Below are 20,654 nucleotides of genomic sequence, written 5' to 3'. Positions count from 1 at the left end.
TCTGGACAAAGAAAGTGTTTAAAGATGATACAGCTTTCCAAGCCAAGTTTAGACAATCCAGAAACAAACATCAAGATTTGTCAGACTTCCACCACCCAATGAAACATTGTTTAATTACAGCATGCCATTAGCAGCCTTCTGAAAACTGGAACTAGACATCAGAGCACACGAAACCCAGTCTGGTCCTGGTCCCCAGGACAGTAAGCAGCTGCTGCACTGCCATGCTGCAGCAGATACTCCCTGGCAGTATCTTGGTATTTGGAAAGCCACCTGAGCACGCCAGACCCTTTACAAATGGAAGAAGCCAAGATCACGGTGTTCAGATGCACCTTCAGCTTACACACAAGAAAATAAGACTCTCTAAAGATTATGATTTACAGGCAAATACATATTTATAGGGATCCTTCTGAGATCAGGTCAAGGAAACTTTGCATTTAAAATACACAGATCCAAGTTGATCAAGGCCTTTACTGGCATGTGAGGTACAACTCTTGAGCTTGCCTACACTAAAATCTTGAACTGCCTTCAACTACATACCAATGTAATCCTAGAACAGAGTACAACTTCACCAATATTAAAAACTATACCTGTGGAAGAATAAAGCTAGAGACATGCAACTATAAAGGCATTTACATGGTCTCTTACTTTTACCGATGTTTTCATCCAGACAATTACTCTACGGAACCAAAGGAACAATTCTTGGTTCAACTGAAGACCAGGCATTAGGAGCACTAGCTTTCCCCTGAACCAGCAGACGCACTTGGACTGAAACAGGTATCGCACATTATTGTGGCTGGAGGCCAACAACCTTCCAGGTGACAGCTGGTTCACCAATGAAGTCTAAAAGCTCTGTCCTCAGGAGCTTTTTAATCCAAAAAAGTCTACTGACTGCAACTGAATTTGCTATCAGTGCAATTTTTTCCTGCCATACCTAAGCCTGTAAAACCTTGTCAGCAGAAGGAGTACTGTCACGGAGAGCGCTGGGCTGCTGCTCAGGAGACACAGCTCCCATTCCCTTCGGGCAAGCCACTTCCTCACGTCAAGCCTTAGCTTCTCCTGCTACAAGTGGAGAACAAAACTCTTGAAAGCTACTGACTGGGAAGCAAGTAGTAGACAAAGAAAGCTGGAGAGGTGACCCCTTGCACAAAACATTTGCTGGCAGGATGGCACCAAGACAGCTCTGTGAGAGCACGTGCCATTACCCCAAGCAACACCTCCATGTCACGGAGGAAGAGGCCAGTAAGTCACTCAGCCAGAGGCCACTTGCCCTGAGCAAGAACCGATGACCACTGCAGCGAGGGGCCAGAGGGCAAAGGCACCAGGGCTGAGACTGGGGCACATGCCAGTGCTACCGCACTCACCCCAACCCATGGAAGTGCTTCCTAACTACTGCTGACAGGGAACAGCCGAGCGCAGACACAGTCACATACACAAACTCACAGACACACCTTTCCCCTTTTAAAAGCAAAAAACCAAGGGTGCACCCCTACGTGAGGAGTCAGAGAGATCCAAAAAACTGCAGGATGAGGCAAAAACAGCTGTCACAGCCCTGTGCCAGAACATCTGCAGAATCTCACGTCAAACTGTTTTCTCATATTCCTGAGATCAAGGCTTTGGAGGGTTTTGTACAAAGGCTTCAACCCACAGATAGGAACTGATAGGTCATGCGGCACTTGGGAACCGCTTAGCTTGAAAGAAAACGGGAGATATCCTCCTACATTGCTTTCTGGGAATAAGGAAGTTTTACAATATGAGAAAATAGCTGTAATCTATCTATCTGATCCCCTGGTTATCTGTAAGCTTTTTATGATTTTGGAAGAGGAATTAAGCCACATAAAGAATTACTCAGTACCCTTTCCTTATCTGCGAGCTTTTTTTATTAACAGTGCCTATATGACTCTGCATATGGAATTAAGGCAACTTATTCATTCCACCGTAATTTTCCAAGACCAGTTTAAAGTTTCAAAATTCAGGTTTTGCAAAGTTGCAGTACTGCAACCTTACCGCTGAGACACCAAAACACAGTATTTCCCAAACACCACATGCTCTGCAGGGTCAGCAGCAAGCTAGTTAAAACAGCCATAATACTTCCCAAATGTTGCCTGCTACTGAACAGTCATAGCTGTCCTAGTTCAGAGGGCAGGACTCCAAGCCCCAAATACATCGCAAAGTGAGACCGCAAGGATGAACTTCCAGGACTTGCAGCTTTCCAAGACTACTTACTTTTAGGCTGAAAGCTAATGCACAAAAAGAGCACACAAAGATTTCAGGTTCCTTGTCCTTAAAAGCTGACAATCTAGATGCCTTTAATTCTGCAGCTGAAACAAGTACGCCCCAGTTCCCAAGATAACAAGCCTTTAGGGTCTAACAACCCTGACTGCTGGCTGGCCTGGAAGATTGAGAGTCCTCATGTCCCAAGTCAGGGGAGGCAAGAAGCTAGGCAAAGGTGTGACAGGAACCTGCCTATATTCAGAAATACAAGACTTCAGCCAAAGCAGCCTGCCACCAGCACTCCCAGTTCTCAAACCACATGAGATGCATTGGGTCTGACCATGAGCAAGAGTCATAGCTGATAAACTAGTGGGGACAAGGGCAAAGGGAACAGTTATCCAGTAAACTGTAGTAAATAGCCCTGGAGTGTTTATGCCAGTTATGTTAGGTGATGTTTTCTGCACAGAACAAAATTTCAAAGATGCCTGTAGCCAAGCCAGAGGGGAAAAAAAAAAAAATTACAGTTGGGTTCCCAAGGGCCTGGAGACTTCCTTGGCATAGGAGGAGGCTACAAGGGAATTCAGCAAGAACCTCACTCCAGCACTGCCACTAGGGAAAATACCTAAAGTTTGTATTTTAAATTTGTTGATACTCCAATTCCTTGAAGTTAAGAAATATATTACAAAGACACAATGTTTGAAGATGTTAAATAGCTAGCAGTAATAAGAAAAAGTAAGGGGTTTTAAACACATTTACCATATACCGTTAAAACAAGTGCTTTCTAAATTTCTTTTGAGAAAAGTGGACTGAAAGCCAAAGATTTCAGAGTGACTTATGCAGTGGTGCAGAACCCAGAAAAGCTACAAGCAGTGCATTGGCTTACAGCACGTATCAGCTCAGGTGCTCTAGTTGTCTTCACTGGCAGTGATTTCTGGTAACACCAGCCTGCTTTTACAAAAGAGTATTTAATGGATTTAATATTTAGCTTTTCTCTAATTTTTTGGTAATACTGCTAACAGTACCTGGTCTGCCAGTTGTTTCAAGTTATTTCATCCTCTAAAGAGGAAAAGAAAGTTTCTACTACTAAGAAGTTAAACTTGGAGGACATTCTTTTCCCCATGAGGAAAAACATTTGTCCTGTCTTATACAGAATGTGCACTAGATGTGCTCTGCTTATACGATTGCATTAAACTAGAAAAACATTTCTAATATAGCTTGCAGTTTATACTAGCAAAAGAGCGCTTGACCAGAAAAGCTTGTTTAAGTGTTCCTCCCCATCCATCCTCCCTCACCCCCCACAAAATACACTGTATCATTAATCATTGTCGTTTTGCTGCCAATATAACTACAGTGGGGCTTCGTGACTGATGTAACTGTTGGCAGTCTCACCTCACCATGCTAATCACCAACATAAGTATCTGGGAAAAAAAACCCGTAAATTAGACCTTTCCTTGGCAAGCATATTAAGGAAGTCTTCATCTGGGAGTACTACGGTATTCATTTATAACTGGCTACCTCCAACAGCTGCCTTGGGCCAGCAAGGTCACAGGTCCACAAGCAGATGAGCTGCTCTAACAGCTTGCTCCCACCCAAGGAGAAAAGGTTTCCCTTTACTCCCTTGTGCCAGCTTCAGTACTCCAACATGATTTCCCTTCTGCTTACAGTCTGTCAGCCAATTCACCTTTCTAACCTGGCAAAAACAACAGTAAAAAAAAAAAATGTTCTGCAGAACAGCTGGATCAGCTCAGAGCAGGATGAGCACCGAAGTCCCCCAGCCAGCTAAGAAATCTGTGAGTTGCAGGAGCCAAACTGTTAAGAGTTCTCTCCATCTTGTGGAGCTGCTACCCCCCTAATTTTAAATTATATCCAGGACAAAGATTAGCTCACACTCATACATGAATACTTCAGCTGATTTGCAAAACCTCGTCTCGTCCTCACAGCAATGAGCTCTGCCCTAGCTGGTTCTGAATAAACCAAACACTCTAGCAAGCATTTCAACCCCCCCTCTGCTACCACTGTCTTCTGCTCTAGCAAACTTCTGAAGCAAACTTCAGAAAAAAGAAGAGTGATTTCATATCCATCTGTCCAAAAATACCACACACTACAGAGTTTTAAGCTGAGAGTATTTATAAAATACTTTCCGGATGAAATCTAATATGACAAATTACAGAACCTATAATTACGTTATCTTAAGTTTTTAAGTTAATAAAGACAAAGACTTTTCCTTTGGCTACGACAACCAAGTGGAAGCACTTAACACTGACACTAGCCAGCTTGGATAATAAAGGGCCTGTTATTAAGTATGCCATACTGCAAAGCCAGCAGCGGGCAAAAATGCAAAACAGGAAACTCTAATAGCCGAGATGGCACCCTATACGTAAGCCAGGTTTTCCGAGACATTCAGCAAGGTCAAAGTTCACATTTTTTCACAATAGTGTAGCTCGTCACTGCATTCACCAGGTAATTAGCAGAACAGGGATGAAGACATAACCAATGCGTACTTTATCTATCCATCTCCTCAGTGATAAAAAAGCAGAAGTGTCTGATGACAAGAGGAAAGACCAACAGACTGTATGAAGGGAGATGAAACTCTGGTCCTGAATGTTGGAGATTCACAGTGGGACCTCAGTAAAGCCACATGAGTTGAGTTCCTGTCTCCCTCATCTCCCCGTTTCCTCCCTGTGCAGGGAAGCACATATTTCAGATGTGTTTGAGATTCCTGAAAGACTACACATTTGAAATTAAACCAGTGTAATCACATTATGCATTTAACAATCTCTGCAGCCATCACATACATGTGATGGGAAGGTCTAGGTAAATTTCAAATCTATTTTCATTGCTGTTCTGACAAAACAGTAATGCTGTTGTCATACAAGTGGAAAAAAAGGAGCCATCTGGATATGGTCCTGGGCAACCTAGGTGACCCTGCTTGAGCAGGGGGTTGGACCAGATGACCTCCAGAGTTCCCTTCCAATTTCAACCATCCTGTGATTCTGTGAAGTTCTCAAAACAACCACCTGCTAATCATTTGAAAACAAGAATTTGTTCCACATCAGAAAAACAATTGGTTCAGGAAAACTGGATAGAACTCCACATGCCTTGGCACAAATACAACATCACATCAAGTGCTACTAGATAAGAGGTAGGGACCGAGCTCTATTTGCTGTGCATAGGCAGAGTCACAAGAGAACTGCTTTTTTAAAGTAATATGGCATTTACACCAGGAAGTCAAACTCAATGGATTCAGTGCTATTAAACAAAAATCATACACTTCAACAGAGGTTAGAAGATTTGTCCAGAATTCTACAAAGAATAGACTCTCATGAATTACTATGAAAATCTCAATCAGGTCACTTGGTTTCCCCAATTTTGACCACTTCACCAAGTCCTATTTAAAATGGCCTGTGACCTCACTGTACTTCTTTTAAGAATTTCAAATACAAACCAGGTGTCATGAGAAACAATCCCTCTCCAAATTTTACATAGCTTTGAAAATATTTTCAAAGCATCCAGAAGTCTTCTGAGTTGCCTCATTCATCCTTCCTTCACTGCTTGTACCCTTTAAGTTTGGCTTCATGTGTGGCTCCATTCCATTAAAATCCAAGTCCTCATCACTGTCACCTTGCTTCACATGCAGCCCTCATAAGAAGCCACTTTTCCACCTCTTTTTTCACTGCTTGTGAGCTACTGAAAGATTCTCATCTACAGAGGGTCCTGTACCATGCTCATCACTATAGCACCAGATACATTACGCAACCATGACTAACCCTCGTCACATTCACATACTGTTTTTCTCCCAGCCTATCTGCAAAGGCAAGATGGATTATTTTAATATACATGGAGTAAGGTCAACAGAAAAAAAAAAATCATCAGACAACTTGTAGTTGTACTAACCTGAAGAAAGTCCTCCCTAGGTTAAAATAAAAGCAAACCAAAACTGCCTTCCCAAAGTAGGTTTCAGTCTTGAAACCACAACAGTGGTAAAAATATGTCAAATTTCACAGCAGAGCATTTAGATATCAAGATAAAGACACTTGATCAAACAGAACTGTGTTTCATTGATGAGCCAGTTTCAGTAACTTTCAGGACCTGTGAGCAGAAGTTACATTCCCAAACAGGTGCTAGTGGCCTAACATAAAAGTAACTTTCTTGTTTCATACAATACAGCTCAGAAGCCCTTGAAAAAAAGACAACTGACCAACAGTGACCAAAGGTGTGCTGCCAACTTTTTTGTCCTAACAAAACACTAACAGGATTTCTTTTGCCACATCTTGGGAGGGCAAGAAAGAAAAGAAGGAGAAAGAGTTAAAAACCAACAAACAACAAAAAAACCCCAAGCTGTACACTTTTGCTATTCTTCAGCTTTATAATTCGCAGGGACACCACAGAGAATTAAACGGTCAAGTGAAACAGCAGGAGACGTCAGCTCCACACCACCTTCCACTCTCGCTCTCATGCACACATACTTCCAAATTTGTCTTGGAGGAAACTTTTTGAGAGCTCTCTCTCCACTGCCTCAGGAAATACAGCTAGTTACAAGCCACATATTTTGTCCCTCAACATGTCAGCTGAATTGAAGTCCTTACTAGCAAGATACATGTAAGAGAGCAAGGACATTTGATCAATTCCTCCCACATCAATATTCAAATGAAACCTACCAGATACAAAGGTGAAATATATTGGTAGAATAAAGTCAAATAATGTAACTCATTAACAGCATCTGACCAAACAGCAGATGTTTCCTCCTCCTATCGCCCTTAGAAACACATTTAAGTGGAAACCACAATTTGTTGCAACACGATTCTCCAGTTATTTACTTCAATTTAACCAAAACTGATTTTATGCTTTTAAGCATTTAAGTGTTTATATATAAATAGTTGTTTCACACACCTTGATAAATTTACAGGCTTTTCTCAACTATATATAGATTTAGTCTACCTTTAGCCGATCCAAATAATTTAACTTTCAACAGCAGTGAATGTTATTTTAGGCATTCATATGTGCACACGCACATACAGCATATCTATCAAGTGTGAATAACCCTACATACATACCAGCATAAGAAGGAGGTATCTTTAAGAGTCTTAGGCCCTGGTTTCATCACACTACGCCAGATAGAATGCTGCTATTATTGTCAATGCCTCACAATGCTTGAAATCAGAAGTCTGAAATTATTTATAAGAAAAATATCCTCAGTAAATCAGTCTTTCATGTAAACACAGAAGAATGAGATACTAAAACAAAGTGAGGAAGAAAAGCAAGCAAAAGAATGATCGATTATAGTCACTGCATGCCCCAAGCAATCTGAACATAAAGGACTCTCTGAATTCATAGAAAACTTTTTGACCTGCTACATGTGTCAAGTGTTAGCTCCACGTGCACACATGCTTTTTTGCTTTCATCTACCTAGACAAGTTTTTAAATACGTACATCAGTTTTGCAGCCTCTGTAGAAGCTGGAGGACAGACACAATTCTTACACCCATGCTGGGGACAGAAGCAAGGAGACAGTGAAAACTCTCGCAATTCTGTCTATAATCACTTTAGCATTGTAAAAAATTTTTAATGGGTATCTTATTTCCAAGTTACCCAATATTGGACTGATAGTCCATAGATCACTTTGATGTGGAATGGCATTTTAATGATTTTAATGACAAAAACTTGCAAGTTAAATAATGGTATTCAGAAGTAAGTGTTATAATTCAGACTGTCTATACTGACTTATTCATCTGCTGTCATGTTGGGAAGAGCGTTCCCTTTTATAAGCACAGAAATATGAAATAATGCTTCAGAAATCACTGGTGAACCACATTAATGATTTGCTTACATGCCAAGTCAACATAATAGTTGCCTTTGGATGATATTGCTTTAAACAGTGCCTAAATAGAATGACTTATATAAAGGCATGTTAAAAATAATTTGTTTTCCTCCTTGTACTCTATAGACTTCGCCCGTGCATGCTAGGGAAAAGGTGGGAGAAGAACAAAATGAGAAAGACTGCTGACATCTGTTCTAATATCACTCTCCCAAGTGTATACCCCATATTGAAATAAAAGTGACATATAATCCAGAACAATTACAGAGCTACATTAGAATGACTGAATTGTACAAGTGTCCAGAATAGCTGTACTGGTCAGGGTCTCTCCACTGGCAAGCCTAGAGGGAAGAAAAACCTTCAACTCTTGATCTAAACTCAGCTTTTATGCAGTCTCCCAGGTCACAGCACTCACAAGAAGAGTACAGCTGAGTAAAGGAATCCGCACTTGCAGAAAACCCTTCGTAATGTAAGGACAGCTCAACCCAGCAGCTGTGTCACACACAGTACTGCTATCAGGGGGCAGCACTGTGGCCACACAGCTGCACAACGCTTCCAACACAGCAATTCCAGTGCCACAGTACCCGATACACATCTGCCCTCCTTCCGCAAAAGGAAAAAAAATTTAAAATGGACCGACCTACACAACTCGGCAGAGTTCAGCCTTACATCCACCGAATACTTGACCTCACACAGTCTAATAATTAGAAGTAGTGTGCTCCATCCTTTTTCCTATTCAACTCTGAGGCACTTCCAAAGCCAACACATGCAGGCATAAAACTGAAGCAGGGAGAGATCCTGTAGGACCTGGGTTCATTCTGGAAAATGCTTTACATTACCCGAAATTAGCCTGTTAATTTTACAAAATGTTTGGCTTCTCTATCCTATTAAAAAACAAAGATGCCCCCCACTCAAATACACAGAAAACCAAAAAGCTTCTGTAATGCAAATTAACATTTGTCTGAAGAGGAGGATAGGGATCTTTGTGGCAGCCGTTAGCAGCCAAGAGCTCCTTGTCCTCACCCCTGAATTCACCCTCCGCAAAGCCCTTCACAAAAGGCCCAATCGAACATTTTCTCTGGTTATTCTGAATCTTGAAGAATAGCAACATTCTAATGGTAATAGTTATACAACAGCCTGCAGGGACACAACTCTATCAATTAAAAAGTATCAATTTACAACAACTTCTTTCCCATCCCAAGTGAAAACCGCTGTTCTAACATAGAAATCCTCTATGCTGTTCTAAAGTTACGCCATCATAGCTTGAGCAAGATACCTAGAGAAGTGCAAGATGCCTGCATAGATGAGCCTTTAAGTCACCAGCATTTCAAGCCACACTTGCCAATTTGGTGTTTACGTTTTAAACCCGAATTTTCTGTTTAGTAAACTTCAAAGGTAAATTTCTAGGAACTGCATACCATCTTTATTAAGACTTGTATGCATTCCTTCTTTTGAGACACTGCTATACACAGAAGAAAGACCAGTGAAATAACACTAGTCTGCAGCTCCTAGAGGGAAACAAGTGAAGTTTTTATGGGCAGAACAGACTTTTCCCCACTCCAAAAGCACAACTGGGTGAGTTTGTCATCAAAACCTAAACCAGAAATTAAAAAAAGAAAATTTAAAAAAACCAACCAAACAAAAACCCAAACCCAAAAACATTAGTAGAATCACTTCATTAACCATAAAGCAATTTGTGAAATCTGATTTTCATTTTCACAGATTTTACGGCGCTCTCTTCAGTAGGATAGTTTCATTTATTCATCTGCATTGACACAGCAGAAGAGGGCTCCATACCCACATTTTGTATGGCACTGCACCCAAAAGCGAGCTTTAGTTCTTTATCTGCTGCTCAGAAAGTGCCTTAGCTAAAGCACGTGCTGTTGAGATGCAACTGAGCCTGAAGACTAATGGATCTCTCACCACTAGTGACCATTTATTTTCTCCGTTTCTCTTGTATCCCTCAAAATTATTTTTTTAGTTATATTTGTGACTAAAAATAAGAGATCTTTCTTTCTTGGCTGGAAGAAGCTCAGGAGATGCAGTGCAGAGTTCACACGAATTCAGATATGAGGAGCTGGTTTAACCACCAAGACGTGCAACACTCTCAAATCACCAAGCAGCAGGCTGACTAGTAGGAAGAAGGAGTTTTAGCAGGATTTTCCCTAAACACTTCATAGTGATTTTATGAGCAGGAACAGCAAGACCTAAGACGCTTAGTATATAATAAATGTTTTACTATCTGTGGCATGCTACTTTCTAAGTTACTTAAAGCAAAAACATGAATGTGAAGCCATAGTTGCCTTCACTAAGAAAAGTAGAGCGACGTATGCCAACCCATATTCAAAATTACAGTCTCTGTTCTAAAATAAGTTTGGTCATATAGTTCAAGATATGACTAAGATGCTCTCTCTCATACAAGAACTCAGATCTGGAGGAACATTTCAACAGGCAGTTACAAAGTTTGGTAAGATAAAAACACTAGGAAAAGGAAAAAAAGCCCAAACAAGCTTGTTTGCCTGTTTGTCTCTGATATCTGACAGCACAGTCTGCAGGTAAAGTCTAGCTGATTTTGAGGCTTGAAAAAGGATACATAAAATTCAGAGATATTCACTCACAACCACTTCCCCCCACACACACCTCCAAGCTGCACATGCCTTCATCTCTTTCAGTTGCTAATGACTGCAAGAAAGAGGTTAAGAGTCAACCTAAATTGGTTCAGCATTTATTCTTCACAGGGCCACAAGCTTTAAATTCAACTACTCTTTGCATAACTTAAATAATAAACACTGTGATCTCTTTATTTGATTCTTAAACCACCCATATCTGAAGCACAATGGGACATGTCACAGACACTTGCTTCGCTGCCCTCATAATATGGTTTAATTATGATGACTGAACTAACGGGCTCACATCATAGACTTTTACAGGTTGACCCTGTGTCATCCTGATGTATCATTTTGCACCAGTTCAGTGCTGTAAATCAATTTAAGATCTCCAGCAGGTTGAAAAGGCTGGTAATGATGCTTTCTCTGCAGTCTCTGGGGACTCCACATTATACACAACTTACATTATTTATAAAGCTGAGATGATGCCTCCATTAGGCTTGTAAGACTACTCAAATGAGCTTTTATTTTACACACGCAGCTTGGGCTTCATAGAGCAGAACACTGGCTATATGTAATATGCAGTGCATTCCTGCTTCAATTTAAAAAAAAAAAAAAAGTCACGACCCCTTCATTTTTAAATTTAAATCTTTGTACCAAGCCAAGAAGCTCATAGTTTAATCTGAATAATTTCCCAGTATTCAGAAACACAAGTAGCACTTTTATTAACCTCTGTATTGCTTTTCCTTACGTTCAACTCTTTGTGTTCGAACTACAGAGGAAAAGTAAACACTAAACTCAGCAGCTTTCAAACATTTGATTTGATAGTTAATATTTATACAGAAACAGAAAGATCTCCATCTGTTTATTCAGTCACTTTTGTCAAATGTACTGGATCATCACATCTTCAAGGATACACAAAAAGGCAAGTTGAACAGGACAGAGTAGGAAAAAAATGTATTTGATTACATACCCAGCAGTTGATGGGGGTCAAAATTGAAGCAAGGACAAATCCCTACCCTTAGGGTAACCTGATCATGCCTTGAACTGATCCTCCCTGGTGACTGTAGAAGGCTTCTGGATCATCCAAATCAAGGGAAATTTCTTTCAAGTGCCTACTTACAGTCTGAAGTAAATTGCAAGATTTCAACCCTAAGACCAGAGCAAGAACTTCAAAAAGGGCTAGAAATCTTCCATTATCATACTGATGCTCCTCAAGTCATAGTAAAGAAGTGAGCACTCAAAACTTGCACTAAAATCCAGTAAGAACCCCTAAAAAGCTTCCTAGGGCTGCTCTCTGGTTCAATGGGAAAATAAAATGAGTATTAATCAGTTGCAACTAACAAACTCATCTCCCATAATCCAGAGCAATGACTGAGAAGTAAAAGAAAAAATTAAGTCAATGTTAACACCTCAGGTTCCCTCACGTGATTTGCTCCTATTGTTTGACAGGACAAGGTGCAGACAGTTAGCCACATGAAGACTAGCAGAATTAGACATATGCCTGCAAAGTGGTCTCTGTGGGTTAGCTTCAGTTTTTAGTCTTATTCTTGAGTGCTGCTTAAAAATACACGTATCTACTGGGGAAAAAAAATTAAAAAGTTTTCTCTTTTTGACTTCTCCTCTGTGTGGAAAAGAGATTTGAACTATGAGCTATGACACGTTTGAAATACAGCTTTTTCCTAAGCATGTTAGTTTCAAGATGCCCTATCTTTAAAGGCTGACATCCATTAAACACTGACATGTTTCACGCAATCATCTTTTCCATTTGCTTTTATCTGAAATACACATCTACTTCTACTCCTCCCCACCTGGATCTAACAATACTTGTCCTTCCCTGAAGAAAACTGTTACCTTTTTTACATGCAGTGAGCATCATTTTTTTTCCTAAAATACAGCAAAATAACAATTATCTTTTGGAATAAGCTCTAATTATTCAGATACCGTAAAAGCAAACTGTAAGGTCAGACCACATATCTTCTTCAGATTGATCTGCTAACAAAAGAGCAAGCACAGCAACCCTTCTTCAGTCAGAGCTCCCACTGACTTCAGTTTATAAAAAAAAAAAAAAAAAAATCAGGATTTGGCTCAGATCCTTTCGAATGCATGACTGAATATTTCCACACCAGTAAATTTTAATAAGCTTTAAAGATCTATATTCAGGATAAGATTATTTGGCTGTAGAGCCCGAGTATATGAAGAAACTACATCGAGGAGAGGAAAATCTCATGCATCCAAACCTTCTAACAGGGAGAAGAGAGAAAAGAAAAAAAAAAGTGAACTTTCCTTGACCTCTAAGCACAGATTTGCCATTAAAGAAAAATAAAAAAAGAGAGGAAGGGGTCCGCGGAAAGAAAAAAAAAAAGGGAGGAAAAAAAAAAAAGGGGGAACATCCCCCCCTCCCCCCCAAAAAAACCCAAAACACCACCACCAAACCAAACATTAACCGGACGCGGATACGGATCGGCCGAGGTAGGAGGCGAAGGGCTTTTCCCCCGCAAAAACAAAGGCGGGCACTTGCCCCCTCCAGCCGGGGCTCCGCCGCGTCCCCCCGCGGGGCGCACAATGGGACGGGGCCGGGGAACGGGGCCGGGGAACGGGGCCGGGCGGCGGCTGCGGCGCAGGCTTCCCCGAGGAGGACGGCGGCTTCCCGGCGGGGAAGGGCTCTCCCTCCCGCCGGGCCCGACCGCGGCACCTACCCACAAACTTCGAGCCGGGAGCGGCCGGCGGGGAAGCGGCCCCGGGTCTCCCCCGGGCTGCCGGAGGGACGCCATCATGCCGGGGAGGAGAGCCGAGCTGCGCTCCCTTCAGGGCGCGGAGGAGTCGCTTACACACACACACCCCACCACCACCACCACCACCACCACACACACACCCCCCCACACACCTCCGCCCTCCCCCGGCCCGGTCCGGCGCGGAGCCACCCGGGGGACCACCCGGGGGAGCGGGACTGAGGGAGGAGGAGGAGGAGGAGGGAGGAGGAGGGCGGCACGGGCAGCGGGGTAAGAGGCGAGGGGACGCGAAGTTGTTACCGGCTGCCGGGCGGTGAGGGGAGGAGGAGGAGGAGGAGGAGGGAGGGGAGGGGGGGTGTGGGCCGGGGCAGGCGGGGGCTCCGCGCCGCCGGCGGGCAGCCCGCGCTCGCGCTGCCTCCGCGCCTGGATTGATCTGGTCTGGCTGGCGTCAGGCAGTCGGAGCCGCCCAGCCGCCGCTCGCCCCGCTGCCAGCCAGCGCGCGGCTCACCGACACGCAGGCACGCGCCCCCTCCGCGCGCGCGCGCGCACACACACACACACACACACACAGAGAGAGAGAGAGAGAGAGAGAGACACACACGCGCGCTCACGCACCGGCCCGGCAAGGGATCCTCTCCAAATTACCGCCCCCGCCGCCCGCGGCTGCGGCGGCCGCCGCCGGGTCCCACTAGGAGCCCTGCGCCCCGACGCCCGGCAAAGCGGCCGTCCCCGGGAGGGGGAGAGGGAGCGGGAGCGGGAACGGGAGGAGGGTGGCGGCGGCGGCGAGGCGCTTGGGTGGCTTCATTCCCTCGTCCCGCTGCCTTAGCCCCGAGGGCTCTGCCTCGGCCGGGTTTGCTCGGGCCGCCCTCGGGCGGCCCGAGCAAACCCGGCCGAGGCAGAGCCCTCGGGGCTTGGCGGAGGCTTAAAAGGCGCTGGTGCAGCCTTTGGAGCGCGGCTGAGGTGCTCCTGTGAGAAAAGCTGCAGCTGGAGTGAGTCCCCGCAGCGCTCCGACGGAGCTGGCGTTCATCCTGCCTCTTGCTTACAGGTGATTCAGCCCCTCACTTTCCCTGCTCTTAATATTGGAGTAATTGCTGTGATACCGCCCAGCGACAGACCGCTCTTCACCCCCAGGCGCCTGACGCCGGGACCTCGGTCCTGGCCATAGGTGCTGTCGCAGTTGCTCCCAGTTCATGCAGGTGAAACCTGTGAAAGAGCACGAGGCTTCTCCTACCATCAGATGTATCGTGATGCAGTCTCGCCCCTGTGGCCCCGTGAAGCGAACTCCCTTCGAGTCTGCGAGTGGACCTAGCTGGACGTTTTCAGCCCGCCTGAGGAACGGTAAGTCTCTCTTGGCTACTGCGTTTGCAGGAACCTAGATTTACAGCACTCGGACGAGCGTAGCGCAAGTAGGATTGAACTGAAACTGATGCTTTAAGAAATACTTTGGCTTTTACCCAGTCATCGTTCCTGGAAGGAGATGTGAAGTAACAAGTGCAAGATGTTTCTACATGGCAAAATACTACAGTACACCTGCACTGGCATAATTACATCTCTGTGTTTATGCCAGTAAGTTTTCACGTGTATATGAAGTTCCGAGGTATGGTATTAATCTCATTTTAAAACCCAGCAGAACTGTGGCCCGGAGAAGTTAAGGCCCTGAGAGTTTTACCAGATGAACAGTAGTCCTGGACTCACCCACCTGCCCACCCAGGTGCATTACAACTCTGAAGACACAGAACTGGAATGGCTTGCCCCAGGTCACAGAAGGTGCATGACTGCAGCAGTGAAAAATACCCAGTTTTATGGCTGTGAGGTTACCAGCACTTCTTTCTAACTTCGTAATCTAAAATCCATCCATTTCTTTTTCACATAAATACCATATAAATTGCGAACAGGTAAATTGTACCACACTGGTAGGTAGCATGCTACAACAGAAGCATAGTGGGGAACCGTTAACGCAGAATGATGTCATAACATTGATGGGGGAAGCCTGGAATAAAATTAGTATTTTACCGCTTAAGTTTTGAACCTTGACTGATTCAAGATGAGTAAACTTTGGTAATCAGCTTTAACTTGTATTTTGTGGTCGTACTGTACACAATACAGTTAGCAAGTAAACTTTTCTTCTTACATGCAGTCACGCACAGATACAGTGCAGCGCTGGGCTGCAGATAAACTGGTAAAGGTTTATCTCAAGACAAACTAAAATGTCTTTAAGTTTTGACAATGTAATGAAGATATTTGCAAGCAAGGTACAGAAGAAACATGAGGCTGCTACTAGTTTTTGTAGTGCGGTAGTGCTTAATTCAGGGCCAAGTGTCTTGGGTCAAGAGTGGTGGATGCAGCAGTAGCATCTGCCCCAAGAGCCTGGCAGTCTCGGTGATCCAGTCTCACACAGGGAAATACATGGAAAACGCCTTACATGTGCCCCAGGTCTGCTCTGCTCTGTTCTGCAGGCTGACTTGGCAGGACTGGGGTGGGCAGCAAGCTCCATCCGCTGGATCCTCATTCCTCGAGTGTCTATTCTGTGCATGATTCACACTAAACAGATATGACAAGATAATTAGGGAAGCACTGCAGTTTGTCAGGTGTCTGGTTAGAACCACATTTTTACCGCTTTTGCTGTTGTTAGGGTTGACTGGTTGGTTCGTTTCAGCATGAGAAAATTAAATTATTTTCTACTTACATTGAGGCTTGGAGAGGATCACATTAATATGCTCCTTTACCTAAAAAGGGCTATAAAACAGCCTAGTATGGCCTTTTTCTTATGTTTAATAACCAGAATGGTTGTTCTGGTTAGAACTGGCTTCAGACAGATCAGTCGTGTGAGAAGACCAGAGGGCAAGCAGAAACAGTCATGGTCAAATCTGCCACGAGGCTTCCCTGGCTGGGGTGTTTTGGTACACACCCGAGTCAAAACTGCAAGTCTGCTGCCTACTCCAGGATGTTCAACTCCTAGCTAACTGTCCAAACCCATTACTCCATGTGTGAGTAGTATCAGCAGTGTCTTACTTGTAGATTCACCACTTCTAACTCCATCGGCGACTTTTAATATACCCTAATTAAACATCATTAGCATCTGCCTGGCTTTTCTGAATAACATGAGGAAGCTGAAAAAAGGAGAGCAGAGGGGCACATAGCCCTGGGTATCTAGCTTGATGCTACTCCTACAACAGTGTTCCTCCTCTGTATTGGGCTAAAGTAACTGTGCTCTCTCAAGAAGCAACAGAAATTTTTTTTCTCTCTTTTTACTCTGCAACTACATGATCATTCAGACTGATGCAAGGAAAACAGGCTGTGAGGCTGGGGCAATGAAGAAAGAGAAGAAACTATCCCTTCTGTAAACAGCCTGACTTTTCATCAGATTAGGTGTACAGTCCAATGACACCATCAGTCATAAGACCTGTGAACCTGAATTTTAATGGAGTTGGGGCGCTTAGGCAGATAAACTACTAATAAGATTCTCAAAGGAAACTTTAATCTGATAGACACATCTTAACATCTCACTAAGCACCTGCCTAGTCACCTTTAAAATCTGTGTCTCAGAAACAGCTTATCAGAAGGCAGAGTGCTAAAAGATATTCATTAAACTGCATATTTTATACCATCATGTTATGTAAGAAATATTTAAGAAATACTACTACTGATACTGCTGCTACTACTATTAGCTTTCAATCTTCCTCTGAAATCAGAGTTTATATGCAGATTATGATTTAGTATTTCCTGTTAACCTCAGCCAGGCTTCATCTGGTTTATTCAACAGATTCCAGGGGTAGAGAGTGCCTTCTGGAGACAGTTTAGCTCCAAACTCAGTAACTTTGCTTCACCTTGATGTACACCAGGTTTCTGCCAGAAAGTAGAGTTTCATAGCTAATTAAATTGTATCAAATGCATAACATTATTTACACTAAAAGCACTGGAGTAATTTTCTTTTTAGCCATTACAGTGTTGCCCTAGTGGGGGAAAATACCAGCAGTATTTTCAGAGAGAAGAGGCATTTCTGTCAAGAAGAATTATAGCTTTCTAAGGATACTTGATATCATTATTTCTTTCTTTCCTGGGCTGGCAGGTAAATTGATCAACCCCTGTCCTTCACGGCTTGTCTGCTTCTTCTTTGAGTAGGTGAGGTACTAAACAAGCCTCCCACCTCAGTATTATTAAAATAGGATACGCAGACTGTTTAGCAACTACACAAATCTATTTGGGAAAGATGCCTCAGGCAGAAGACAGCATGTGGGAGAAGGTAAGGAGTATTTTTAGGAGGTCATCATAACTGTGCCCAGCTGCATGTGGGTTTCCAAACCCATCTAGGCGCAAGGACCTGCCTAGCCACAGTAGTACAGAATTCATAGCTGATTTCCACCATCGAGAAGGGCACTTGGGTTTGAGCTAGTTCGAATACTTCAGTCCTGCACCACAGCAGAAGTGGTACGGTGGCATGGGCTGGCTGAACTGTGGCCTCCAGAGGCAGACGGAACGGGGCAGCAAAATGATAGCAGCAGCAGAGCTGCTCATCCGACACCCTGTCTCCATTAAAGAGGGCCCAGCAGCAGAAGTGGAGCAGCCTCAAGCACCTGCCCAAGGCTGACTGAGCGGGGCTGAGCACAGAGGCCCATCACCAGCCCTTCAGCAGGGATGCAGAATTATCGGGGGGGTGGTAAGGGGGCTGGTGCTTGGGGGAACTGTTCTGGTGCCATCCTCGCAAAAGTGATTTCTGCGTCGCCCGCTGCAAGCCAAAGTAAGCTGTTTTGTGCCAGAAGTGGATCTGTCCTCGTCCTTGAGTGCCAAGATTCAGTTTTCCCTCACTGAAGAGAAGCTTCGAGCTGGCACTGTGTAGGTTGCACACAAACAAAGAGGAACTAAGTTGTGAAAGGCCTTGAAGACAGAAGTTGTAACATGAGGGTTCTCTATACTCCTGCTTTGGTGTGCCTGGCCATTTTCTAGAAAGATCCCTTCATTAGTTTGTCTCTGTAGAGTCAAATGTCTGCTTGGGGCCTGCCTTAGTTTCCTTACTCACTCTCACATGCAAAAGAACAAAAGAACCCATTTCACTCTTAGAAGTTCTTCCTAAACTGGCCCACCATGATGAAGTGGGATTTTTATAGAATAAATATGGAATTGATAATTTTACAAGGTTATTACATGTATTTCCCTCTGGTACATTAAATAAGGCTTCTGCTGTAAATCTATCTGCAGGTACCAGAAAGGTCTTTGATCAGATTGAGTAGTCGTTGATCTTTCCCACCCCAGAGAGGATGGGATTCAGACCAAAGTTCATTACTTTCCTAAGGTTAACGTACCCAGCTAAAGCTGCCAAGATCCTTTTTAAAAGTTATGAATCCAAAAGGTTTGGGCTGAAACAAAGTACTAAGCAGGGCACTTTCTTATCTCCTTTATTGGTTGTTTTCTCTTTAGACACTGACATAAGGACTTTGTTCCAGGAATATTACATTTCTGGTAAAGAAGGGAGGTTGCGCTGTGTTCTGATGGCTAATCGCATGCTGCCACGAAGCACAGTATTGCTGCCCACTGTACTGCACCAGTACTGTACTTTCTAGAGAATGAATTTCTCCCTTTGGATCTTGCCTGCATCCATGTAGAAGCTTTTGAAGGTACTTTCACTTTCTCCTGGCTATCACCTCAGCAAGAGATAAGGGACTCCAGGTAACCAAACATTATTGGTTCTTTGAAAATTAAATTTCTCTTCAGTCACTCAGCTTAAAAAGATTTACATAACTGGAATAACCTAGCTCTACTACTGGTTTCTTGGAAGACACCACTAAGATTAATCTTATCTCCCATTTTAATTACTGTTTTCAAGTTCTTGCAGTCCTTGTCCCAGTTACATCTTGTTGCAAAAACCACCAGCGAATGATATATTAAAATTTATTCAGGCAGGTGGCAAATACAAAATTAAAGCTAATAACTCTGTGAGAAAAGAAATCAAAGGTGGTTTGGCAATCCTGAGCTCTTACTACTTGGTCACTGGGTTGCACTGGCTGTACAACCAGTGCACTAATGACTGGTGCCGTGCAAGTGGCTGTGTGTCACAGCTTGCTGCATAGGGCTAGGCAGTGCCACGGTTGGGCAGTTGCACTAGCATCCACGGGCTAAAGAGGCCTTGGGGTAGGACTGGATTGCAGCGATGGATGAAGGCTGGGCAAACCATGGTAGTTGTCTGGATACAGGGCTTTATCTCCTTCTTTATACCCGAAGAGGAGACAACTATATTACACCATTGGAAGACTTAACAAAATCACACATATTGCATCTAAATGCATCCCTTTACTTCCACGTTTTGTTGATATTTTGTGACAAAACACTCAGCCCATTTATGTAATGATAGAAGAAAAAGGTACCATGTCTTATTTTTATTCCCCACATAAACAGTACTTATCTTGAGTAATTTAGAAACCTCTTTTCAATTTTTCTAAGCTGGTGCAAGTCTAAGTCACGTTGCCCGAGTTCAGTGTCGCTCTTGGCTGCATAAGTCAGTAGTAAAACAGTCCCACCCTTCCTCCTCCACATCGGCTGCTCATCCCTAACCCCATGTCACCCACCCCCTTTGTGCTGGCACAGTTGTTGGTGCAGCTGCGAACAGGCCTAGGGAACTGATCTGGCTGGAGAAAACAAATGTTTCAGGGGCCAAACTCATTTTTAATTTGGATCAGTTCCCTGATCTGGTTCATTGTGTGGTTGTCCAAATCCTTGTGCCGATCTTGTGCAGGGGCAGGACTGAGGTGGGAGAAAGGGCAACACTTATCTTTTTGATAGCATTGTTGGCTTCAGCCAGTTTAAAGTGTTTATGACACTGTGGTAGACTTAGCTTTTTTTTTTAACCAAGGAAAAAATACTTTCATTTTGAGCACAACTGCAAACCTGGTTTTAGAAGAACTGCACTAAGCATAGGAGCAGGCCTCACTAGTGAATAACAGAAGACTAGGAGAAAGCGTGATAGGACTGAGGAATTCAGTAAGCTGGTGTGATCGCTGCCTAATTATTAGAAAAGGCAGCTGTTGGACACCGCATTTTATGGTAAAAAGCAAAAAAACAGTTGCCCTTCTGCTGCTCATGAACCAACAGAGGCTAAAGAATCGCAAGGATCCCACCAAAAATTAGTAATTGACTCTTCAAAAGGCAGAATTGTGCTCAGCTGGCTTAAAGAAGCTGATACCTGGGCGCCGGGTATGCCTGTATTCCCAAGTTTTTTTTCTTTCCTGTACACTCCAATTCCAGAGTTTTCCTTTGCTCTTTGCTTAAGATGTGGAAGAAACTGAAGTCTGGAGAGTAA

General features: G+C 43.6%; 1 protein-coding gene across 1 annotated transcript in view; it reads right to left on the bottom strand.

Moving 5' to 3' along the window:
- The window catches only part of SMAD1 (SMAD family member 1), a 49,173-nt gene extending 35,512 nt beyond the window's left edge, over positions 1–13,661 (bottom strand). The window contains exon 1 of the mRNA XM_049815054.1: positions 13,331–13,661. The gene's annotated coding sequence lies outside the window, so the exon portion shown is untranslated. The remainder of the gene's footprint in view (positions 1–13,330) is intronic.
- Between the last annotated feature and the right edge of the window lie 6,993 nt (positions 13,662–20,654).

This window comes from Accipiter gentilis, chromosome 12 (genome assembly GCF_929443795.1).
Source record: "Accipiter gentilis chromosome 12, bAccGen1.1, whole genome shotgun sequence".
NCBI classification, from domain to species: domain Eukaryota; kingdom Metazoa; phylum Chordata; class Aves; order Accipitriformes; family Accipitridae; genus Astur; species Astur gentilis.
Note: the sequence above shows the minus strand (reverse complement) of the source record. Positions and strands in the feature narration are given on the sequence as shown.